Here is a 19,948-nt window from a genome sequence, read left to right on the forward strand (position 1 = left end):
AGAAACATAATATAACCTTCTGTTATACATCATTACAAAGAGTATTTAAAAAGTTTTTTTTCACTCAAGAACAAGTTCAGAGATGTTCAATATGGCCCCCTCCAGACACTCGAGCAATATCAACCCGATACTCCAACTCGTTCCACACTCTTGTAGCATATCAGTCGTAACAGTTTGGATAGCTGCTGTTATTTCTCGTTTCAAATCATCAATGGTGGCTGGGAGAGGTGGCCGAAACACCATATCCTGAACAACTGTCGTCGATTCACTTCTGCCGTACTCAATAACACAAAAAGCTTTCTGTTGAGCGGTCGCCATCTCAGCATCAACTGACGCTGACGCTTAGTCAACAGCGCCTCAAGCGAACAAATGTACAACCAAATGAAACTTTATAGCTCCCTTAATTCGCCGACAGATAGTGCTTAGCTCTGCCTTTTGTCGTTGCAGAGTTTTAAATTCCTAAAGTAGTGGTATTCTTTTTGAATCACAGGGTGATATATATATATATATATATATATACAGGGTGATATATATATATATATATATATATATATATATATACAGGGTGATATATATATATATATATATATACAGGGTGATATATATATATATATATATATATACAGGGTGATATATATATATATATATATATATATATATATATATATATACAGGGTGATATATATATATATATATATATACAGGGTGATATATATATATATATATATATATATATACAGGGTGATATATATATATACAGGGTGATATACAGGGTGATATATATATATATATATATATATATACAGGGTGATATATATATATATATATATATATATATATATATATATACAGGGTGATATATATATATATATATATATATATATATATATATATATATATACTGTGCCAACTTAGAACTAAATTTGAGGGAGGTGCGATGGGGAGGTTCGCTTGCAAGAGTTACTGAAAGTAGCAAGACGAATTTTGCTCGAGCGTTGTCTTACTATTCCCTTATTGAGTTTTCATCTGCCTGCTTGTAGCTGTGCTACAAAAGAATTAAAAATCTGTCTTTCAGCGAGTCTCGAAAGGCGAACGAAAGCAGCTTGCACCTGGTAGCTAAGCATGTTACCTGGGAACTGGTTTTTTCTAAAGTGGAAAGACATCCTTTTGTGCTTGAATTGTTGGCAAATGTCAGTCAGACGTGTGCCATTGGTCTAAGCGTTTCGGTGTGTTGAATTTGTACCAATGACTTTGTACAGGTTTTTTTCTGTCCCAAATAGAGTTGAAGTCCCCCACTAGTATTTTCACGTCATCTTGGTGAATTTTGCTCATAGTATTTTCGAGTGTCTTCCAGAATTTTTCGATATTTTTGGTGTTTTTCTTATTTTCGATGTTGATAATGACACGTGCATTGATGAGTATTTATTTTTTACTGGAGCTCTGAATGAGCATAGTCATAAGTCGCTTGTTGATGGGCCGGCCGCGGTGGCCGAGCGGTTCTAGGCGCTTCAGTCCGGAACCGGGTGACTGCTACGGTCGCAGGTTCGAATCCAGCCTCGGGCATGGATGTGTGTGATGTCCTTAGGTTAGTTAGGTTTACGTAGTTCTAAGTTCTAGGGGACTGATGACCTCCGCTGTTAAGTCCCATAGTGCTCAGAGCCATTTGAACCTTTTGATTGTTGATGGGTGTGATTTCTTTGACAGAGTTGATGATAGATCTGTGTTCGAGAAATGCCATGCCGAAGATTGGTACGCCTTTCACTACCTTTTGTTGTATTTTGCTCTTGAAGATGCAATGGTTTCCTTAATGCAAGGTTTAATTGTCAGTTAGTCGTGGTTCTTGAAGAGCAAGGATGAGAATTTTTTGTCGGTCGATTTCTTTTGTGAGATTATTTAGTTTTCGCGTTTGGATCAATGTATCGATGTTTACTTTTAAATGCATGTTTTTTGCTTGTAGGGAAATTTACCAGAGATCTTCGATATTCTCTGCCGTGCTAACCTGGACTCCCCAGAATCCGAAAATCCAACTGCCGCCTGTCGACAGCCGGGTTGTGTACCACCTGGGGTAAAGTTGACTTTGCTTGCATAGTTCATGTTTGCTTGTGTTTCATTGGTTTGGGTTGGGTGATACCAGGACCGGACAGGACCAGAGGGAGGGTGTTGAAGCCTTTGAAAGCAAATATTTTCAGCCGAGCTCATTGAGCTAACAGACGGTGACCAGAGTAGCGGTGATTTTCACTCAGACGTGTCTGGATTTTGGGTTCAACGGATTGAGTAGCCGTTTGGGATTGTGTTAGTATTTGTTTCACCCCTAGTATTTGATTACCTCGGTACCACCCAGATGGTGGAGGGTTTCCCCTTTCCGCCACACGCGATTATTATTATTATTATTATTATTATTATTATTATTATTATTATTATTATTGTCATTATGTCATCAGCAAATCCGATATGGTGTATCTTCCCACCACTGAAATAGATGTGTATTGTTCGATTCAGTATTTCCATCACATAAATGTGGGTTATAATTACGTTACATTGCTGCTAGTAGACATATTTCCCACTTTTTATTAGACAGTTGCTACCTGTTACTCCATCATAGGAATTTATGTGCGCAGCATTGTTGCAATACGGACGTTCAAATTATCCGATTTCTGTAATTTCAATCCGATACCAGATCGTTCTAATCGGATTCAGCCAGGCAGTCTTAATGTGGATATCCGACTACGACTCTCATCATATGATGGTAAACCACATTCTTAATCGGACTGTTGAATATAGATCACTTATCTATGACAGGACCTGAATTCTTAAACACTGTGGAAAAATAATAATCCAATGTGCTTATTACAAACACGTTATTTAAATATAAATATATGAACTAACGTGATAACAGTTTATTTACAGGAGCAGAGCTCCATCCATCGTAGCAGAGCAGTGCGAGATTGGTTTCAGGGCCAAGAGAGGATAAAGGTCTTGCCGTTTGTTCCACGATCACCAAACATCAACCAGATAGAGAATATGTGGGCAGAGGTAACAAGGCCATTGCCACGTGGATCTACAAAAGCAAGCGACCTTTGGACAAATATAGAAAACATATGTTGGAAAGTAAACCATCACGCTACACTGTCGACGACTTAATGAAATCAATTCCCCTACGCCTTTGAGAAATCTTACGTAATGATCGTGGGTGGGTTGGTTACTAAAAGTATAAAAAAATGTTCAAATGTGTGTGAAATCTTATGGGACCTAACTGCTAAGGTCATCAGTACCTAAGCTTACACACTACTTAACCTAAATTATCCTAAGGACAAACACACACACCCATGCCCGAGGGAGGACTCGAACCTCCTCCGGGATCAGCCACGCAGCCCATGACTGCAGCGCCCCAGACCGCTCGGCTAATCCTGCGTGGCTACTAAAAGTATACTCGTCCACAAAACCCATGTGGGCAATTATCTGATAATCAGTCAAGCTTTGCCTTGTCGCAGCTCTTTAGCATACAAGTCCATTTACTTTCAGGCTCCTCCTTACAATTCTTGCAACGCAAGGTAATTGAAAAAACTCATCCACTCGACGCCAACTGAGGAACTGACTGGTGCATGTGTTGTTCAACACACAGTAGTTGTCACCCTCACTGTAATCAATGACTGTGTGTGTGAGTGTGTGCGTGTGTGCGTGAGTTTTCGTGTTCATGCGCAATCTGAATCAATACCATTAACATTAGAGAGACACCCAACAATAAATATTGCATCAAATATGACTGTAAAGTATTTTAATGCGATGGGAAGTTACTAACTGAATTTTCACCCAACCCACGTCCTGCATATTACGTTAAGTAAGATGTATTAACTCCGTAGTATCGTTAGCAGAGACAGTGCGCTCTTGTCGAGGCTCGCGACAAGCGCAGCGATCAGCAGTGCCCAATGCCGCCGCGATTTGTTTATGTTGGCTGAGCGTGGACACTGCAGCAGACGCTTCGCCATAAACAGAAAGAAATCACCTTGGCTTTGACTGCAGTGAGCGGATATCACTACCTGCGTGTTCTTATAGTAACCAACGTGAGACAGTACTCACAGGTGCCATGGAGCAATTGCAACGGATATCATGTCATTAGTCATCAGAATATTAACCAGTGATGAACTGTCCACTCTATTTGAATCCCAAGAAAATAGGAACCTTCTCACAAAGGAATGTGAGGTGATATCAATATTTATCCAACATACAAAAATTAACTGCAGGGCTTTCATGTATGCAGTAGTAGCACACAAGGAAATATTATGTCTTGGAAGCGTATATTTCATTTCCTCTTCTCATATTAACGTCCTTGTTTTAGAATGAAGTGAGAAAATAAACACGAAAAACTTAAGTTCCTGAGAAGCATATAAGTCATTTCCTCTTCTCATATCATAACTTTTGTTTTAGTATGAATCCTGCTTCGGGCATGGATGTGTGTGATGTCCTTAGGTTAGTTAGGTTTAAGTAGTTCTAAGTTCTAGGGGACTGATGACCACAGCTGTTAAGTCCCATAGTGCTCAGAGCCATTTGAACCTTTGTTTTAGTATGAGGTAAAAAAATAAACAGTTTAGGGTTCTGAAACATAATATGACACCAGATTCTTATCGTAGGCGCTATCGGAAACGCAAAAAGCAGGGAGCTGTCCATTCTTTTGTCCAAAAGTCTGCTTCCTTTCATGCATTACTCACGCTAGGAGATTCTTATTTAAGGACTTGTGGGCATCAAGTTTTTCAGCAGACCAAGCCTTATGTTATTGTGCTAATTACGGTATGGAAAAAATGCAACAAAGACGAGTTCCCCTAGAGCAGTGAGGATATTTGCACATCTCTGTATTCAGCAATGACTGCCAGCTGCCACAACACTTCACAGAATCCTTGCGGCAGGCAACACAACTGTGCGTGCACTTCAGACTTCATTCAGTAAGACGTCAGGAGATGGTTGGAAACGTCAAATTAACGTTGCTTTCCGAGTCGTATTCAATCCAGAATGAGGTGTTATTAAGGTAGTTGAACGTTCTAGCAATTACACTTCTGTAATTCCCATATGAGTATTTCGATAGTCAAAAGCACCCGTTAATGTGAAACCATTTGGAACTGCATTAACATCAAACTGCAAGAACTTGAGACAATACGTGGACTCTTCTCTTCGCTAGGTGACCTATTACCAATATTTAGGATTCTCTCCGTCCTAGGCGTAATGGAAATGGAACTTCAGAGGCGCTTTCCGCTATTCTTGACAAACATGAGAAACTTGTAATCACTGCGAGTTACAACTGTATCATGATAATGGGTCAGGTTGTCAGTAGTTGTGGTGGTGTTATGCTGTCAAACTGCTTACAGCAACGTTAATGGTGGCGCACATAATTTAGCGCTGACTACCTACTTAAGTAAAGATAGTGTTATGGCGTCGTCGCTTGTCTTTATTTGGCCTCAGCCTGAGTAATCCGATTTAATGAACATAGTACTACATTCGCGGGCTGCTAATGATACAGTATGACTACCGAGATCATCGTGCGGGTATTACATTAATTCTGCAATGAATTGCTTAAAAAATATTACCCTCAGCTATGCAGCTGGAATGACTCATTACACAGGTACTCTATGCTGCACTTGGTTAAGTGATCAGTTCGCTGCAATCCTTCTTCTACTGTTTGTAAATACGTATATACTTCAAAAATGGTTCAAATGCCTCTGAGCGCTATGGGACTTAACGCCTGTGGTCATCAGTCCGCTAGAACTTAGAACTACTTAAACCTAACTAACCTAAGGACATCAGACACATCCATGCCCGAGACTGGAGTCGAACCTGAGACCGTAGCTGTCGCGCGGTTCCAGAGTGTAGCGCCTAGAACCGCTCGGCCAGCTTGGCCGGCATACTTGTATACTGACCATTCATATTTGACTAAATATGAACTACAATCTAATTCGGCCGGCCGCGGTGGTCTAGCGGTTCTGGCGCTGCAGTCCGTGCTGACCACTGTACTATTATTTTTTTTAAATTTTGAGAAAACTTTCAGCACCAGGTAGGCGGAGGCAAAGAGGGCAGGGGTCGAAAATCCGAGGCCTGGCCACAATGCCTCCCCCATACCTGTCACTGAGCAGCTGCATTATTCACATGTATTCCATGTTTGCACTTATATATTCCTTTAAATTTGTAGAACAAAACTGAAGTAGTAATTAAGGTAAAACAAATTACAGATTGTCGCCTCCAATGGCGTGCGTTCCTTGTGGAACATAACTTATAACAGTGACCAGGGTGACGGAAAAATAAATAACAAACATTCATTCAGAAATATATTCACAATTTAAGTTATTATGCACTGGATGCATATGAGGTCTGTAAGGAAGCCATATCTTTTTCAACAAATGGAAGAAGTTTCGGAGCCGGAGGGGTTTTGCCAAATTAGAACAGTTCTGATTTTAGAATCAACGTAAAAGAATATTCCAGGAATAAAAAAAAAGTTAAAGAATAGTATTCTGCTTCTAATCAATAAAACTGTCCACATCTTTGTAGCCCACATAAAGCAATAGATAAAAAATTTTTAAACCATTCCTTATATTTGTTACTCTTCTTCAGCTTAAAATGTTCTTCTGCCATATAAAACATGCACTCTTCTAAGTTCTAAGCTTTGTTTATTACGACGTAAAACACAGACTGTCCCAGAAGCCACGAATAACTGTTATTCTTTGCGGACGGGTAACATTTCCAGTCGGGCTGTAAAGCTTCAGTTATCGGTATATGACTTTCTGCGGTTCTGTTGATAGTGCTAACTTCTTCCTAGTCCAGTTCCAAATTCTGATTCTATTTTCACATAAGAAGGTGTGCGCTACGGGTTTCTACAAGCCCACATTTGTCGCAGTATGGAGATGGTCTCAATTTGATTTTTCATAATCGTTACGCTGTGGGTATGGTTTCGTTTACAGCGTCGCACCATACGGCAGAGACTCTAGTTGGTATAATTTTAATGTTGATATTTTTCCAGACTTTCCTCCAGTTTTTTGTACGTTAATTTACCGGAGTTGATTTGTATAGACGATGTCTGGTAATAAAATCAAAGACTTTTCTAGTGTTGGTTTGTGCTGGTGGAAGTCTTATACAACTCCAATCGCCATAGTACTTTCGGACGTAATCTAGGCTGGCGTGCTACATTAACAGGAGCGTTCCTATCCCTAGGATCTAACGAGAGGAACAGAAGTATCGTGATGCTTGTCTTAGTAGCATGTATTAGTTTAAAGGCACGTCTTTAACTCCAAGTCCTCTGTTTTGCCTCTGCGAAGTCGCCGTGTGAAAGGATAGTTTGAAGATATTTTGTTTCCACACATACCAAGAGGCTACATCTAATATTTTATGTGCAGTGACCTGCAGTATCGGTAAGACTGCTGCGACATGATAAACTTTCTTAAGTATGTATGTATTTATATACTGAACTTTCTGAAGTCAGTCTAACGATCGCAAGTCATGGTCCTTCAACAAGGATCCGATGACATTAAGTTTACGCTCCCAATTTTTCGTGGCCATGCGCCTGGGACTCGCCCTTAACCACAATCCGAGAGGGAGACTCTCTTCAGTTACATCTAACCAGTGCGCACCTGTTGCACTATTGTAGGAACCGAGATGCAGTATTTTGGATTTAAAATTTTGTAAATTTGTGGTAAGAACTTATGGAACCAAGTTGCTTATGTCATCGGTCTCTAAGCTTACATACTACTTAATCTAACTTAAACTATGGACAACACACACACCCATGCCGGAGGGAGGACTCGAAGCTCCGACGGTGGGCGCTGTCGGGACACAGTAACCAACCTCTCTGCAGCACCTATCTACACACGTTCCTCCCGAGACGCGAATTCCCATCTTTGCCGCATACCACATGCGCGGTACCCCCCCTCCCCCCCCCCCCTCCTCCTCCCCGGCCGCTATTCCACTCGCTCGCGGCCACACTGTATTCCCGCGAGGGTTCGGACGATGTCGTGCGTCTAGCACTGAAAACTTTAGATGACCCGTCGAAACCCAAATAATTATACAGGATGTTTCAGGAGAAATAGTAAATATTGTAGGAGATGGTAGTATAGACAAACTGCAGAAACAATGACATATAACATGTGTCCAATTTTTATTGAACATACATATAGCTAGGTTGTAGTGTATCTATAGGTAGCCCTGGATGAAAAAATATTATGAACACCTCACATAAAGAATGTGTTCGACTGCGAAAGACAATCTTATAAGCACTAGAAACCGTCTTAGGGTAAACTGGGGTCTAAACCCAGTACTGACTGGGTATACACATCTGCAAAAAGACCATTGATAATTTATAGGCCTATAATATGAACGAAGTCGAACAGAAGGTGGCTGCTAGGGAGTCAGACAAAGTGCAGAGACTGATCTGCTTTCACAAACAGATGGAATTATCAGGACATCCACTCTTGGGATTGATATTACGCTAGACGTGCCCGCCTTACACCTGTGGCTTAAGATGGAGGCAGCGGCAGGGACATACAGACTAAAAATTGGAAATAGCTGGATATAGTTAGAATATACGTAATCCCAAATCAGTATGGCGATGGCTCGGGAAATGCCGACTAACTATACAATAACTTGTAGCTGTTTCAATAAACCTTGCCATGTAACAGTTGGAAGCAGGGAGCAGTGGAAGAACGAACCACTACACCGTGCAGGACACATAATATAGTGGTTTCCTGACAGGTCGAAAACAGATGAAAGTACCGGGTCTGGTGTACTGCCTATAATCTCTTCAGGGAAGATGGCCACAGTATTACATGACATCTTCTACAAGCATCTGCACGGAGGAGAATTAGAGTAGACCCTACAAAAATCGTAGCATCTACTTTTATTCAGACAGCCAAGCAGCTCTGAAATCTCTATCAGCCTGTACAACTAGATCGAAGGTCGTTGCAGAATGCCATGAAGCATTTTCTTTCGGACATGTCCGAAAGAACAGACACCACACATATATCCATATACAGGGTGTTTCAGGAGGAATAGTAGATATTTTAGCAGGTGGTAGTAAGATGAATTGCATAAAAAAATTCCATATAAATGCGTCCACTTTTTATTGAGGACAGAGATACAGCTGCTAGTACGTAACCCTAACAAACTCAAATCAAATGCAAATGAGGACGTTCAAAGTTAATTTTCAAAAATTCCCCCACCAACTTTAATGCACATTTGACTTCTCTTGATAACACCACGTGTAGCTCTTCTGAGATCGTCTTTGCGTTCTTTTATGAAGGCTGCACTATTCATAATCCGAACAATCCAATCGGCTCTTGGGTTTACGTTTTCTTTGTAGACTTCGCCTTTAACAATCCCCGCAGGCAAAAACCTAAAGAGAGAACGTCCAGGGACCTTGAAGGCCAAGAAAAGTGCCCATATCTAATGATCCATCTTCCTGAGAATGTTAGGTTTGGATAATGTGTCACCTGACGACTAGAATTTGCAGGAGCCCCGTCATGCTGGAGGAACATAGGCATTCCTGTAACCAAATGAACCTCTTCCAATAACGCTGGAAGTCATTTTCAAGGAATTGAAGACAACTGGGTCCTGTAAGGACCAACATACGAAACGGAAATGCATTGAACCCAGCTGTATGTACGAAATAAAAATTGGACACATGTTATATGGCATTTCTTCTGCAATTTGTCTATACTACCACCTCCTACAATATTTACTATTCCTCCTGAAACATCCTGTATAATTATTTGGGTCTCGACGGGTCATCTAAAGTTTTCAGTGCTAGACGCACGACATCGTCCGAACCCACGCGGGAATACGGTGTGGGGGCGAGCGAGTGGAATAATGGCCGGAAGGGTTGGTCTCATAAGTTCTTATCACAAATTTACAAAATTTTAAATCCAAAATACTGCATCTCGGTTCTTACAATAGTGCAATAGGTGCGCACTGGTTAGATGTAACTGAAGAGAGACTCCAGCTCGGATTGTGATTAAAGGCAAATCCCAAGCGCATGGCCACGAAAAATTGGGAGCGGGAACTTAATGTCATCGGAACCTTGTTGATGGCCCATGATATGCGATCGTTAGACTGACTTCATAAAGTTCAGTTTATAAATACATACATACTTAGCAAAATTTATCATGTCGCAGCAGTCTTACCGATGCTGCAGGTCACTGCACATGAAATATTAGATGTAGCCTCTTGGTATGTGTGGAAACAAAATATCTTCAAAGTGTTCTTCCACACGGCGACTTCGCGGAGGCAAAACAGAGGACTTGGAATTAAAGACGTGCTTTTAAACTAATACACGCCACTAAGACAGGCATCACGAAATTTCTATTCCTCTCGTTGGATCCTGGGGATAGGAACGCTCCTGTTAATGTAGCACGCCAGCCTAGATTACGTCCGAAAGTACTATGGCGATTGGAGCTGTATAAGACTTCCACCAGCACAAACCAACAATAGAACCGTCTATGGTTATATTACCAGACATCGTCTACAAAAACCAATTCCGGTAAATTAACCTACAAAAAACTGGCTTCTGGGACAGTTTGTGTTTTACGTCGTAATACACAAAACTTAGAACTTAGAAGAGTGCATGTTTTATATTGCAGAAGAACATTTTAAGCTGAAGAAGAATAACAAATATAAGGAATGGTTTAAAATTTTTTTTATCTATTGCTTTATGTGGGCTACAAAGAGGTGGACAGTTTTATTGATTAGCAGCAGAATACTATTCTTTCACTTTTTTTATTCCTTGAACATTCTTTTACGGTGGTTCTAAAATCAGAACTGTTCTAATTTGTCAAAACACCTCCGGCTCCGAAACTTCTTCCATTTGTCGAAAAATATATGGCTTCCTTACAGACCGATGAGACCGATGACCTCGCTGTTTGGTCTTTTCCCCCAACAAACTCACCCCAACCAGTTCCCAGGTAACATGCTTAGCTACCAGGTGCAAGCTGCTTTCGTTCGCCTTTCGAGACTCGCTGAAAGACAGATTTTTAATTCTTTAGTAGCACAGCTACAAGCAGGCAGATGAAAACTCAATAAGGGAATAGCAAGACAACGCTCGAGCAAAATACGTCTTGCTACTTTCAGTAACTCTTAGTGTCAGAGCGAAAACCTTACGGTGCTGCCACATTCCTAATGCCACTTTTGTTTTCTGTCGACATATTTTTTGTTGTTGTGAATACATAATTTTATCTATGAAATATCACAATTTCATAATACTTACGAATGGTACAGGAAATGAAATAAAAACAGATCTTTTCTAAGTCAAAAGTCAGTAATATCCTACTTAATTGTGTTAAAATAGACTCAATCGTCTCACAGACACTTAATGCTTTAATAAGATAGACTGCCGTCGTGATGTTTCTGTAGTAAGCTGAATTTAATTTGTATTAGTACAGTGAATATTTTAATAGCATTTTCCATTAGTTTACTAAACGTAACAGTAATTATCAAAGAGAAATTAATCAGCAGCAGAACTTTCTTTCACGATATCTAAAACGATCTGACAATGCTCAAATTGTTTACAAATTCTACGCCTGTAGAAACCTACTGGTTCTAACGATGTCATTAAACCAGAGTACTTATAAGAGTATTTTCGTCTAGAAACCAACTGCCTTGACAGTTTATCGATCATGCGCGGGAAAGATAAAATTTTACAAATATATAACGAGAGGGACAAGTGCTTGAGAGAGGACTTCCCTATCAATACAAGCGCCTGAGAGACGAATTTCCTATCAATCTCCTGGATAGTTTTGTTTCTCAAATCAACATAGTACGTTATCATGCAGCAGCACAGGTGATGTAGTTTTGTTGCTCGATTTTCTTACACTGCAACCGAAAGGTGTCTCAGTTGTTGGCAACAAATTCCAGCTGTGTTGCACACGCCCTGGGGGCAGAATTCGTATCCCAAAACACAATTTTTGATTTATCAGATGTAAAATATTATGTTCACACTACGCTTTCATCGAGTTTACTTCTTTTAGTCGAGCTCAGCCTTTCATTTCTTCTTAGGAAGTTAACGATAAAGGCATCATAACACGTCACCAGTAACAGTACTGCATAGGAATGCTCGATGAGTGACCTGATGACGTTCAATAATAGTCACTCCGTTGATTTTTGTTGTTTCTAATTAGAGCATGCAGTGCTCCTACACCAGACTTCTGAACTTTGCCTTTTGAATGAAAATGTCGCATGATGGTAAAATGGTAATCTCTCACATATATCAGTAGTCGAGACTTCCTTAATGTGGAAAATCATTCTTTCGACAAAGAAACACGAATATCTTTTTCTGGCGTATTTTTCCCAAAAGCACTCGCTCCAAATACAGTTCAAATCTTTCTAGCTGCCTCCTCTGCATTCACCCCTCTGTTATACCAAAAGTTGTGTTGCAGATGTTACACCTTTTTCCACTTGCGACTCAATTTTACAATGCTTAACTGTAGTTCATGAGTTTCAAGTATGCAAACTCCAATGCTTAACTGCAAGATGATAACCAGAACTTCAAATTCGAAAATGACAGCTGATACATACACTGACAGCTTGGCGCCGCGTTCACATGGGTGGCGCCGGATTTCAGGCGACGGGTGGCGTCTGGCCGGTGGCCGGTAGCCGATGAAGCGCGAGGAAACGCTCGAGCGTAAGCTGTTATGATCGCTACGCAGCCACGAGCTGTTCTGCGGAGTTGTTTCTGGAATACTTGTTATTGCTGGTGGGTAGAATATTAAGCTACTTATCTTCGATGCTCAATCAGACTCATAACTTTAGACTGAAATGTGGTAAAACAAAGGAAAAAAAAAGGTGGACGCGAACAGGCGACCATAAGTTTAGAATGCACGAAGATTACCACTTTTTTTTAATCTCTTTTTTCGCTTATGATCGTTGCATCTGCTCGGAGCGGACATCGTAAGACATCCGCTGAAGTTCGTTGTTGATCGATTAGCTCAGTTTATTTATCACGGAGGGCAGCTAACACTCCCACCGAACACGCTGAGCTACCGTGCCGGCAAAGAACATTTTGCTGTAATTGTAAAGAGTAACTAACGCTCTGACCGAACACGCTGAGCTACCGTGCCGGCATGTTGCCAGATTGTGCAGATGGCCAGACTTAGAGTTGTCAGGTGCAGTCAGTTTTATTGGCCACCCTAAGTGAACGACTCGGACTTAGTCTCTGTGGCGGTCGGCTGGCGGTCAGTTTTTATGTCTAAGACTGTACACTTGAGATATTTCGTTTCCCATGAAATGGTGGCAGACGATGCTGTGGCGTCTTCGAAGCGAGAGCTTCGTTTAGTGCAAGGTATCTCAGCACAGCTGAGGGAACGTTTTCTTCCTGCTGCTAATCTAATGGATAATGGCAATACTGTAGAATACTTTTGACAACTATGTGACCATCTATTTATCTTCGTGAGTGGTTCATAATTATGTTAGTAAATTCACTCGATATTTTTATGTCCTTTAAATTACATTTGCTACATGATTCACATTGAAGACGTAGGAAATGTATGTTATTTGGTCCAGGAACCACGTTCCAACAGAAATTGATGCTTATATTGACATTTATGTTGCGAATTAGTCGTCTTATCCATCACATGGATAACGAGGATGCTCCGTTTTGCTACAGTTGTTTCATAGCTAACAAGGGAACCTCCCCATCGCTCCCTCCTCAGATTTAGTTATAAGTCGGCACAGTGGATAAGCCTTGAAAAACTGAACACAGATCAATCGAGAAAACAGGAAGAAGTTGTGTGGAACTATGAAAAAAATAAGCAAAATATACAAACTGAGTAGTCCATGCGCAAGATAAGCATCCTCAAGGATAGTGTGACCTCGCAGGCGCCGTGGTCGCGTGGTTAGCGTGAACAGCTGCGGAACGAGGGGTCCTTGGTTCAAGTCTTCTTCCGACACTCGTGTAGAATTTCATACATGTTACTGCCTACTTTATCCGCTTCTGTCAATAATGGAATTGACTTAAGTGTGGCACTGAATGATTTTTAACTGAATTTCGTGATGAATCTTCACGCATTGCTAAATTTGAACACTTTCATGGTAGGTCAGCAACGGTAATCCTGTGTGACTGGTCTGAAGGTTAACACAGACCGTTCCGCGGCCGAATGCGGATACTATTTTGCTAATTCGTAACGATCTGGGGTTCTTTGTCTTACTGAAACAGTTATGTTATCTCGATAAGTTGAAATTCATTTTTATTGGTAGAGTTCATACCAATTAGCGTTTCTTCATTCAGTTCTGTCTTATATTTACGTGTTGTATTTAACACACTAATCAGCATTAATACAGTCATACGAATTGTTGAAAACAGCCAAAAAAAGTTTAAATAGTTTGTCAATTTCACGGCTGTGCATAGTATGTTGGTAGCACTTCGTCGCCTTGCCTGTTATGCTGTGTAGCAGACTTTAAAGCTATGCGGATCAGCATAACGAAAGGGCGAGGGATCTCGCTCGTTTTGTCCACGACTGTACAAAATATTTGTAAATTTGTGGTAAGATCTTACGGGACTAACTGCTTAGATCATCGGTCCGTAAGCTTACACACTACTTAATCTAACTTAAACTTACTTACGCTATGGACAACACACAATCCTATGTCCGAGGCAGGACTCGAAACTCCGACGGGGGGGAGCCGCACAGACCGTGTCAAAACGTTAAGCGACTGGACGTCCATATCATCGACCGGGAGGGGACCTGAAGTCGTCGATGTTGGTTGTGGCGCCGGGGTAGCGTCAGGTTGTGAGTGTGACGCGACGACCCCGGCGATATCCTTCGAAGTTCAAACGGACACCGATACGTGGTCCGACTGACGACTGTCGGCGGGAGAAGAGAGCGCCGATGCGTAGGTGATCGGAAACACCGTCATCGGAGTCGGAGGCGTCACGGTATCATTTGGATGATGCTTCTCCGAAGAACGGTATACGTTTGGAATTCCATCCAGCATTCGGTAATGTAGCCATTTACAGTGCCATACAGTGTTGAGGGGGGAGGGGGGGGGCAGGAGTGCCGCGATAACGTCTTCCGCCGGGGTCTCGAATGGTAGGTCGAAAACTCGTATGGTGTGCATGCTCAAGCCTGCGTGGTCGACAGTGACCGCACCGATATTGCCTTCGGCGTTGCAAAAGCGTAGTTCGTGTTTGGTGTGACGAAGTATTCTTTCACACACTGCGTCATTGACGGCTTTGAAGTATACAGTACTGCTTTAGATGGACAAATGGATGCCCAAAATAAAGGAAGCTTGGATCTTAGCAATGTGGTGTAGGAAGCGTTCCACTTCCAAGGCATTTGGTCGGGCGCCGTCACTGCATGAGGTCAATCGTTGTGTGTATTTTCGAAAACGGTTGGCCATCGTCCTCGTATACGTCATCGACACTTAGTGACGACCGCTGAAAGTAATCAGGAGCGAGCGCTAGCGCTTCGCAGGCGGAAACAAGAGCTAGTCCGGATTGCATCATTTTAAAAGATTATAGCAACCAATACGGACAACAAAAATCTGTTTTACCACCAGTTGTTGCAAAAAATTACATAATTTCCCTGGAAGATCTTTATCTAATCGACTGCTTCAGTCGGAAAACTCTTTGTTCGCAGTAGCCTACATTTTCTCGCAATAAAATTTGCTTATGTTGTAACGTAACAAACACTTTTGGCTACGAAATAAAAATGGTTGAAATTACCTATCTCCATTCATATCAATATTTTTATTTATATTTGATTTATCAGCTCTCATTGTGTGATACAAGTTTTTGTATTTGATTTCCCTTTCAGAAACTACCCGCAACATTATTAACATTTATTGAAAATCACAACTTGCCTTCCATAAACAAATCCCACCAAACCTGATACGTGACCACTGCTCAAATTAAAACACTTTCCTTCAAAAATGGTTCGAAGCAATTCAAGTAACTCAGTCGAAGTGCCAGGTAAAAATACCTCGATACAGGTAACTTGTATCATCTGAATTAGTATTGCATAGTTGAAACATCGACAGAAATGCATAGTAACATTAAAGACAATATCCGATTCCAGATCTGTAATCTATCAATCAAGTACAATATTTTGATACACATATCAGCCACATTCTGTTAAACTTTTATTTTGCCACATTTGTAGTAATTTTCTTTCTTTGTATGTTAACCCACTCATCGCCTTGTCAACCTCGTTGAATCTATACATCCATAGGAAATTATAAAAATGGATACACGTATGTATTTATGTATATATGTACGAGGCGCGTTCAATAAGTGATGCAACATATTTTATTGTTTCTGTAAGCGGGTTGGTTTTATTTAGGATTGCAATACACCATATTATTTCCCACCATTTTAGATACAAAACACTACTTTTCAACATAATCGCCGTCCAATGCAACTACCTTATGCCACCTTGGTGGGAGGGCCTGAATGTCCGCATAGCACCGCTCTACTGGTCGACTTTGGAGCCAACGTCTTGTTGAATCAATAACCTCCCCATCATCCACGTACTGCTTTCGGTGGAGTGCAACCTTCATTGGGCCAAACAGAGGGAAGTCGGAAGGTTCGAGATCTGAGCTCAAACAGCATGGATGAGGAAGATGACAGGAGCCTCGCCCACTGCCTCACCGTACCTTTGGCCATATCCAGATCTCTGTAAACATTCTGCAAGTGCCTATGATTATCTATACTCTGGTTTTACGCCAAAAATCTTAATGACAGCTCTCTGCTGGGAAGGCAACCCCCGTTGCAGGCGCCATTTTGAAGGCTACGTGTAGCGGAGCCATCACCTATTGGAACTTGTAAAACTATAGAGACTGAAGCAGGAATATTCCACTGCATCTCACAACAAATTCCTCTTTTTGTCAACCGAAATTAGTCGAGGAAAAGAAATGTGTTGCATTACTTATTGAACTCCCCTCCTACATATGAACGTATGCATGTTTCACAAATCCTAAACCTCTGGATCGATTTCAAACATTTGCTGTCTAGATAAAATCACTGTGGGGTTAAGAGCTACCCATCTATAAAAGGGGTGACTTTTGTGGCGGCGTTCGTAGCGACAAACACTTCGCTGTAGAAACGGCTTACGAAGTCACCGCCACACTTTTAATAGCGGGCCGACCGGTCCGCTGGAACAGTGAACAGAAAGATGAAAACCCAAACACTCTGATTAAATAAAAGTCGGTACTTATCTTTATTAACGAAGATACAGAAACACATTAGTGAACTCTGTGTCTACAGAAATCTGTCTAGTTCGAGTCGGAGCGGCTAGGTCAGCGTCGGCTGACGACAAACAACAACTCTGCTGCGATGAACACACAACTGACCAGCAAGTACACAAATCGGTGGCGAGTATACCACTGAGCGGCGAATACAGAACTGTCCTAGCGCTCGCGACTCCAGCGCTTAAGAAGCCAGAAGCCAGCGATGGCGCGCGCAGACTTGCGGCGATTTCCTGTATCGCTGGCGCTGCTTATGCGGACGGCGTCCGGACTTTGATGCTGCCAACCATTTGGCAGCGGGCTCGGTTGGCATTACTGGCTAGGATATAACAGTGACAGTTGTATTGAAAAAGCCCGCTACCCAGTGTGGTTTTCGACCATCCTTCTCTGCCGATAACCCTCTCCTTCACCTCACTCATCTCCTCTCCGAACAGCTCAACTCCCTTCGATCTGCCATCTTCCTCTTCCTCGACCTTGAATGTGCCTACGACTGTGTATGGCATTCCGGGCTCCTCTTCAAGCTCCAAACCTTGGCCCTTCCTATCAACTATGTCCATCTGAATGGGTCCTTTATTTCCGAACGTCCTTCCTATGTCACCATCCATAACATGGACTTCTACACCTTCTACCCCTCCGCCAGTGTGCCCCAAGGTTCCGTCCTCTCCCCTCTTCTCTACCTTCTGTATACGGTGGACATGCTGCCGCCTTCAACCCCCATCCACCTTCTCCAGTACGCCAATGACACCACCTAATTTGTCCCCGCCCCCACCCTGCAACGCTCCCTTCTCCAATCCCATCTTGACCGGTTCACCGCTTGGTGTGACCAGTGGTTGCTCAAGGTCAATCCTTCCAAGACCCAGGCGATCATTGTAGGCAAAACCACGCCTTCCTTCCATCTCCTCGACTTCTATATCACCATTTATAGCCGTCCTGTAACCCTCACTCCCACCCTCAAGTACCTTAGCATCACCCTTGACCGTCGCCTCTCCTGGACCCACCGTTTCCTGACTATACAAGCCAAGGCATGCTCCAGACTCCGTCTCCTCAAGCTCCTTTTTGCCCGCACATGGGGTCTGGACCCCTCCACCATCCTCCACATCTATAATTCCCTCATCTTCCCTATCCTCTGCTGCCCCCATCCTGCCTTGATCTCCACCCCTCCTCCCTTTTACAAATCCCTTCCAATCCTAGAACGACATGTGCTCCGCCTCGCCTATTGCATCCGCCTCCCCTCCCCCATGCAGATCCTGTATGACCTCATTCTGTTCCCTCACCTCCTCCTTTTCCTCAAACGGATACATATCCTCTACACCTCCCGCAAACTTGATTCTCCTCATCTGCTTGTCTCTCCCATCCTCTCCCACCCCCATCCACTACCACACCTGTATTCCCACACCCCACCTGCTCTCCATCTCTCTACTCTCCATACCCTTGCCCAAGGTGGCTTCCGCCAACTCCCCCTCCCTGATGATACCCTCGTCCCCTCCATCTACCCCTCCTACCAACTTTGATCCTCCCCTTCCACCCCCTGTGTTTTCTCCAACAGCATCCTCTCTCCCTTCTCTCCCTCCTCCCTTCCTCTCTCCCTCCTCTCCCCCAAGGCTTCCCCTACACCCCCTACCTTCTTTCCACCCCCTCCCCTCTCCTCTGCCACTGGCATCTACACCCTCCCCTCTCCCTCCTCCCCCACCTTTTCCCCTTTGGCTGGTCCCCGGACTCGTACACGACCAGTGAACATTTGCGCGCCAGTGATTATCGCCATCGGTTTTTGTGTGACATCGTGTTAGTGCCTTAGTGTTTCACCGTCCATGTTCCTCATGCACATGTGTCGTCTCTGTCATCTATGTTCGTGTATCAGTGCTGAACGTTTATTATTTTCGCCACACCTGTGTTTTACTTTGTGTGTCTACTGTTTGTTCTCCATCATTCTGTTTTGCTTTTCTATATCTTCATCTGTCCTAATTGTAATGTCTGTGGCCGAAGAGCGGCGCAGTTTTGCCGCTGATGGCCTACCGGTATAAAATGACAATAAAAGAAAAAAAAAGATTGAAAAAGTGGTTGAAGAGCGGTGGACTGTGCCAATGCCAGCCCTCCCCTGCCCATATGGTGCTGGGGAATGAAATGACAATTTAAAAAAAAGGAGATTGAAAATGCAGCGTAGCCCACAATGTGAGAATACCCATAGTTTTGTCATGCAGTATTTGAAAATTAAAGCACTTAGAGGCTTTCAACAAACTTCATACGTAATTTCTAACCTTTAAAAGACATTTTCTCACTGACAACACCCACAAAACGATGAAAAGAAAAAGTTTGGCGATTACTACATTTTTGCTGTTCATGTAGTAAACCTGTCACATCATGCATGACGTTTTGTTTTATAACTTCTTTACTGCTAACTGTACTGGTGACACATTCTGCAGACAGTACCCACAGATAGCACTGAAAGTACCAGAAATATTGTATCATTGTGTGACACTTAGGTCAGGAGATACTATGCCATAAAGCACTGAATGCATGAAAAACCACTGCATCATGCAAGACGTTTAAATTTATTACCTCGTTGTTATTAACTTTATGCACAACACTTTTTGCACACAGTATCCACATCTGCCGCTGAATGTATCTAGAAAATATATCATTTTACGACACTTACTTCAGGAAATATGACATCGTAAACACTGAAATGCGTGAGAATCTGCCTCATCAAGCTTGACGTTTTAACTTATCACCTCTTTACTACTAACTC

Source organism: Schistocerca cancellata, chromosome 5 (genome assembly GCF_023864275.1).
Source record: "Schistocerca cancellata isolate TAMUIC-IGC-003103 chromosome 5, iqSchCanc2.1, whole genome shotgun sequence".
In the NCBI taxonomy this organism is placed as follows: Eukaryota; Metazoa; Arthropoda; class Insecta; order Orthoptera; family Acrididae; genus Schistocerca; species Schistocerca cancellata.